The sequence below is a fragment of the Corvus cornix genome, chromosome 1, assembly GCF_000738735.6.
Source record: "Corvus cornix cornix isolate S_Up_H32 chromosome 1, ASM73873v5, whole genome shotgun sequence".
Lineage (NCBI taxonomy): Eukaryota > Metazoa > Chordata > Aves > Passeriformes > Corvidae > Corvus > Corvus cornix.
Window position 1 is genome coordinate 10,924,751 of NC_046332.1, and position 7,346 is coordinate 10,932,096.

The 7,346-nt window shown below is 38.6% G+C and overlaps 1 protein-coding gene across 1 annotated transcript in view; it reads right to left on the reverse strand.

The window, feature by feature from the left end:
- The window catches only part of NRIP1 (nuclear receptor interacting protein 1), a 94,995-nt gene extending 88,000 nt beyond the window's left edge, over positions 1-6,995 (reverse strand). The window contains exon 1 of the mRNA XM_010399533.4: positions 6,891-6,995. The gene's annotated coding sequence lies outside the window, so the exon portion shown is untranslated. The remainder of the gene's footprint in view (positions 1-6,890) is intronic.
- Between the last annotated feature and the right edge of the window lie 351 nt (positions 6,996-7,346).

Below are 7,346 nucleotides of genomic sequence, written 5' to 3' on the forward strand. Positions count from 1 at the left end.
TTTATTCTTAGAAATTTTAAAACAGCTGGATCGAACAATATCAAATTAAAAGACAGCACTCCAGTAACATCTCTCATTAATATCTTGCTTTTTAAGTAATGGTGGGACTTTAAATGAAATGGTACCGAATATGAATAATGGAAACTACCTGCCTCTAATGAAGAAAGGACCTCTGAGGTACCAAGGGATCTGACTTCTTGGTACTTACCAAGAAGTACTGGAAGTACTTTCCATTTTTAATTCATTTGGAAGGAGAAAAAAAAAAATGTATCATTATACATGGTGAATGTCATACGAGTTCACGGGCAGTTCCATTAGAGAGCCTTAAACCAAGTAAAAAGTTTAGTTAGTTTATATATAAAGCATGCCCTGCTGTTCTGCTGCAGCTCTTTATACTAACAGATTTTAACTGAACAACAAATTGAAGAAGGTACTTGTTTTATTACATTCTGCGAGCTGACAGTTTAACAAAAGCAGGTAAAGTTGTATTACTGCACGGGACCAATTTGGAAGAAACACAGCGAAGCAATGGACTAAACTTGCTGCTTCCACCATCCTTTTCACTTCTGCTTAGCAAAGGAGAGTCTCAATTCACTGTTAGCTAAATCCCATGAACATCTTGCTAGCCCTTATCTGAGCTAGCCTGCTTCAGCGAAAAGGAAACTATCTACAGGAAAACTACTCTAGTAAAGGACAGTTCCTCTTGTCAAAGGGCAGGAGATGGGTTTAGCAAGGAAGTACGTATAATTTAATGAGAAAGTTAATCTAAGTGTTTCCATATTGATGGGTCTTGATTTAAGCCTAAAATTAAGGAAGGTTCACATTACTGTGAAACAGCCATGAACAGAATATACTAAAACTTACCTTTAAGCCTGAGCAAAATAACAAGTACATTTTTCCTAGATTGGCAACTGTCAAACATTTTGACATAGAAACAGGGCAGATGGACTACTTATTACTTTCATTTTGGATACCTAATTCCATCAAAATATTACAAAGTAAAAACATTGCATCAGGAAATTTTTATCCCTGAATTTTTGGTGGGCAAAATTAAATAAAATTCACCCAGATCTTGTGGCTTTTATTTTCTGTTGAACACACACACGTATAAGAATTTCTATGCTACACCATCTTTGTGTATAAACAATGTAACATATATAGCATATATGAAGACAGTTTTCTTTTCTCTCAGATTCACATTATTGTCTATTCCATATTACTTGTAACTGGTTAAGTATCAACTTCAGTTCATTTTACAGCTCAGCTTTGTACTCCTCCATTTATTCTCCTGCCAAAGCAACCTGACCCTTCTTCCACCCGAACATTAACACACATTATAAGTTTCAATTTTTCCTCTTTCTGGAAATTTATCTTCATACTTTGTGAACTTTGTAACTCATATTTTCATCAAGTTTCAGTCAAGACACTCTCATAGGTCTGAGTGACTGCATTTTGAGTGTGTGTTTACACTCTTATGTCATGTGTGCTAGAATGACATTACGAACTCCCATAAAAAAAAGCAGATCATGCATACAGTATATCAAAAATGTTTATAACATTTCATATAGAAATGAAATGGAAGTTCTGACACTATTGCCTTTCCTGGTGTAATTTATTGGACTTGTGGCCACCAATTAGAAATGTTTATACATGCTAACAGTTCTGTTCACCCACTCCACTGGCTCAGATATGGTGATATTCTCCCTAAGAAAGGATGGCCATTAAGCACAGCATGATAACTAATGGAAAGTAAAAGCTCACATTTAGCAATCTAGAAAAATACTAATAGAAGACCAGTTTACAAATAAATAGCTGAGGTTGTCATAAATTAAAAAAAAGAACAACACCCAAATTTATCTGCTAGATTTCATTTGTTATTGACTAAATTAGAGTACTCTCTACTACAGATGACCTGGTGGCTGTCTAGCATTACAGATTGGAGCATGGGCTATCCAGCCTAAAGGTTAGGGCCTGTGTCCAGAACTGGGAAATGAGCCGAATGTTCATGGCCAAAAACCAGGAATCAGAAAGTCAAACCAAGGGTCAGCAGCCAGAGATAGGAATAAGCATCTGCCCAGGAATCACGACCTGAAATCAGAAACCCACAAGAAGAAACTGCAACCACAGGGCACAGTGCAGAGGTGGTTCTGAAAATATACACTCTGATGTGTGAGAGGATGCACCGGCATTCCACCTCGAAGACCTGCTCCTGAGCCATGGCTGATGCGCTCTGGCTAATGGGTCCAAACTGCAGAGACCCTGACTTACTACTACAGAAGAAGCTCTTATCACAGAATGGCAAATTTTACCTGAAAAACATGGCAAATAAACCAGCCTTCTATACTTTGAAACTCTCTGGATGTTGAGAAAGATGGATATTCTTTTCTCAGTATCACACATATTTCGGTAGATCCATAGAAGCCTTACAGCGCTGCTGCAGCCAACCCAGCAAGTTGCAGACACATTACATCCACATAACACTCCTAAATTTTGTACTAAGATGCAACTTCCAAGCCTGTTACAAGCAGGAATGAGTTAAAACAAAGGTATCAGAGTATGGCTCCTTAGAGTTTTGATAATCCTATGACCTTCCTAAGGGTTTTTCACAGTATCACTGGAGAGAGCGGTGCCAAATGGTCAGACTGGACTTCTACCTGTAATTGTGTATGCCTGAGGCAGCAGCGCAGGAAGGTTGCATGGAACAGGGCCTGGTGTGACCAATCGGATCAAAAGATAAGTAGAATAGGTTGGGTTGGAGGTCATCTAGTCCAACCCCCTGCAGCAAGCAGGGACATCTTCAACTAGACCAGGTTGCTCAGAGCTCCATCCAACCTGACCTTGGATCAACTTCCAGGGATGGGGCCTCTACCACCTCTCTGGGCAATCTGTAACAGTGTTTCACCACCCTCATCATATAGAATTTCTTTCTTATCTCTAGTTTCAATCTGCCCTCTTTTAGTTTAAAACCATTACATCTTGTCCTATCTCAACAAACCCTGCTAAAAAGTCTGTCCCCGTCTTTCTTGTAAGTCACCTTATAGTGCTAAAAGGCCACTATAAGGTCTCCCCAGAGTCCTTTCTTCTCCAGAGGCCCAAATTCTCTCAGCACATCTTCATCTACCCAATCTTGCTTAGGCATTAAAGGATATCTTAGGCACATAAGAATTTAAATATGCAAATATTGTGCAGCAGGTCAGAGCACCCACATATTTCTTAGAAAAAGATCATGTTGAGGATTTTGCTATGACCTCACCCTATTTTTCTATGTGAAAGAAAAATATTGTCTGACTTCCTTCATAGCATATTCTACATCTTATTGACAAATCACTTATGACACTAATTTATTAGCATAGAAATATTACTACACTCAAGACAGCCTGCTTTGATTTACTGCATCAGGGTTTTTCATATGCCAAGGTCCTATCATCTCTGCTGGATCATTAAAAGTCCCTTGGTTTTTTTTGGTGGTTTTTTTTTTTTTTATGCAACATAAGAGTTTTGCCCTGTGGCCCTGGCTACAATCCTGAGTATTGGAATGGATTTGCAGCTCAAAGGAAGATTCACTGAGCTGATGCTTAAGAAATACAGGGTATGTTTATCAAAACCATCTTTACATTAGCTCCATAAAAGTCAATGGCAAAGAAGGGGAAAAAAAAGGGGGCATAAATGCAGAAAAGTAAAATCCAACAACAATTAGAGACAAGCTGCTTGAACTGCAACACTGTTTTAACCTCCTTGTGTGAAAACTACATTTGTGACACGCAAAGGGAAGGAATGAAACTAAATCCATCTATCCCTTTTCCATACAGTTAGTGTTCCAGGGGCTGGTATCTGCTTAGTTTTGTGAAAACATCAACACCATTTTACAGGGTCCACTGACTCTGTATCCAGAAGCACCTGCTGAATTCCACAGAGATGTGAAGAATTGTAGGATTCAAGAGTCTTTTTGCCATCACCATTATATGACTAGGAAGCTGGGTGGCTTCATAAGCTTTCATAAGCTGTTGTTCCAAGTTTTTTCTCTCTTCCATGGCTGTGGCCTCCCCTTCAGCAGCTTTATTTCACCGTGTGCACAACCAGTGACTGACTACTGGTCCTAGTCAAAGTAAGCAAGCCCTGCATCACCAGTATTCCAGACTACAGGAGTCCATTCAGAAAGCACATTAAAAACAGAAAACTGAGACTGAAATTAAAACTTAAGCTCTGTCCCTCACATAAATTGATTGTGTATTTTGAAAAAGAAATCAAAGTCTCATTGGCCTAAAGCTTGTGGCTCAGATAAAATCCATGGAAAATCAACTGGCTTATTTTTAATTCAAGGATATTTCCTAGAAAAAGAAAAAAGTGCATCTTAACACCTAACTGAAGATAACCAATTATTTTATCTTGTCTCCACTTCTTCTGAAACCAAATAAGCCCAAACAATTTCATTGTTATTTAAAAATGAACTATTGAAATGGGATATGAATAAAAAAAGTGGACACATTTTCAAGTCTTTCTTGCATCCTCAGTTTTTTATATGTATTTCAGCAAATGCTATTTTAGCTGTAGCAATAAATCTGAACACCTGTTGTTTGTGTAATGTGTACCTACTAGTCTCTCAGACAGACCAGATCATTCTATAATATAATTCCAAAGAGCATGTTCTTATTTTGTCTGAAAAGTAAACAATTCATCTGCTTACAAGAAAACAAGTCTGCTTGTCAACACAGAAAACAAATGCATGGTGATGCTATATATGCGGCATAAAAAATAGCACAGAGTTTTGAAATAAAAATAAATATATCAAAATAGCCTACATGTATAAGTTCAATTAACGTAAACAAGCAATAGCTAATTAGTGAATATTTCAGCTGCATTATGGAAAATAGACTACACATGCAGGCACACACCTTGAGGTCTGTGAGAGCACACTTGCTCCTTTTTGGTCATCACACCACCCACCAGCATGGCTGATAAGGCACTGAAATGCCCTGATGTTTTCCCCCCCCTCTCCAGCAGATATGGAAGCACGGTGGAGATACCCAGCTGCGTCAAACTATCGCTGGGAAGCAAAATCTTCACTAGGAACTTTGTACCCGTATATATCAAAGAGTCAACACAGCTCATTGTCGCATTAGGGAGCTGCTGCTGTCCCAGGATTGCTGAGATACTTGGCAAGACAGACAGGCAGCCTCTCTGTCTCCCCAACGGCGTCTGCCTTGCTCCAGATTTGTCATGCAATTCATCGACTTGAACTGAGCACATAAATTTTCAGTTATGACTAAAAAGTTAGAAAATTCTCCACAGATAGTCAGGCTGCTGATAGTCAGGCAGGGAGCACTTTGGGAACAAGAGCAGGAACAAAGGATCTCCCAGAGCACGAGGGTGACTTAGAGAAAGGAAGAACAAGCTAAAAGTAACACTGGCAAGAAACAAATTCAGTGTTAACTCTAGAAGATCCTTCTACATTCATTCATTTTCCAGTCAAAACATCATTAAATATTTAAATCACTCCCACATAGGTGGCAGTTTATTGGGATTTGTTTTTGAGAATTGAGAGTTCAGTAAACCAAAAGTTTCTACCACAGTCTCAACTCTGAATTTAAAAGCAGCATCTTCACAATAAACCACTGATCTCCACCCTTAACTACGGCAAGCCAGCAGCCAGAAACACAACAGAGAGATCATGCAGTATCCACTTAACACAGAAGCAATGCAAATCTGGATTTTCATATAAAATCTCATGTCAGACAGAAAGACCAAAAAGAACAAGGTCCTTTCGTAATAAAAACTCAAACCTTTCTCATATATGAAGTATATCAGAATTCACACCTTGTAGGCAAATTTGATTATTTTACCCTTTTTTCTTTTCTTAGAAAAGCTTCTTTTCATTCAATATTTTACACAGTGTAGGCCATGTTCTATGACTGAAGTGCAAAAACCTGAGAGAAAGACTCAACCTAAATATGAGGAAACAAACATTACTGTTTGAACAACTCTTTTGAAAAAGCTTGTCAAAGTCCTTACACATTAAATATAAGCAGACCTATAAAAATAACTTCATTTTAATTCACTCTTTCCTTCTAATTTTGTAACAATGTGTGCAACTCAACTAACGTGCTAGTTGCATTATCACCAACATACAAAGTAGTGAGCTACTCAGAGACCTCTTCTAGTTTTAACATTTACCCAGGGTGCTTCTTATTTTATTTGAAATACGATTTTTAAAAAAAATTGGTGAAGTCCTAGTGTGCAAACAGTTTTACTGAATATGACACCAAATGATCGATGTCAATTTGCTTTAGAGAGCACTGTAAGTATCTGTACAAGTACCTTCTTGCTGATATAACACAACCTGCCTTAGGGAGAAGCAATGGGTGGTGGAAAGTTTGCCTTAACTACCCCAGGAGAATAAAGCAGTAAAACTGCAGCTGCAGACAAGCCTCTTACTCTACCCAGCCAGTGTGGTGAAGACTGAATGTAGAAGACACACAGAAAAGAAAGTTCTGAAGAGGAGAGCAAAACCAAAAAAAATAATGAGACACAAATAAAAATGCCTTTTGGACTGCTCTGGTTTGGTTTTTTTCAGTATTCCTGCCAAAGGAAATCCTCCTGCATTTTCTTAAGACACCTAAATTTGCATGAGAAGGAGGAAGCTAGATGAGAGAGTTTTCTGATAGCCTTACCTGAACGGGTTTGAAGCAGGGACTAGGGAGTGTGTAAACTGAGAAGAAAACATTTCACAGGCACAGATTCTTAGGGGAAAGATACAGATTTAAAAATATCCTGCAGGTCATATTTGCATGCATATGCCTTCTTCTGGCCACTTTTTTTTTTTCAGAAGGGGCAATAGCACTCTTCTCTTCTAGGAGTCTCAGCACCTTGAATGAACTCCAAGTTTTACTTACCTGTTAGATCTCTCTCAATACTAGGATCCCAGTAGATCTGCAACCAACTAGTATGGCACAGTCCTTCTCTGGGATCTGGTTCTTGGTTCAGGCAGGCAACAGGTGGGATGATTCTCAAACTATCTGCTGAGAAAGAAAATAGGCAGCTTTAAACAAAAGCAGGTACACCCAGGCAAAAATCTAAAATAAAACAAAAAGGAAAAAAGTAAAAGAGAGAAAAAGTAAAGAAGCAGAAAAGGAAAAACAAGAATTGACCTGCAAGTAATTTTTCTGTTTATTCTTGTATTTCTAACTGGAGCCAGGTGACACAGGGACAGAGGACTCTGATGCAAATGGGGGGAGCGGAAGGCAAAAGGGAGATGCAAACATTCACCTGTCTACTTCAGTGGAGCCAACAACCAGCATAGTTGCTACCTTGCAAAGCCAGTCCCAGTTCCTGTTTTGTTTGATTTGGAC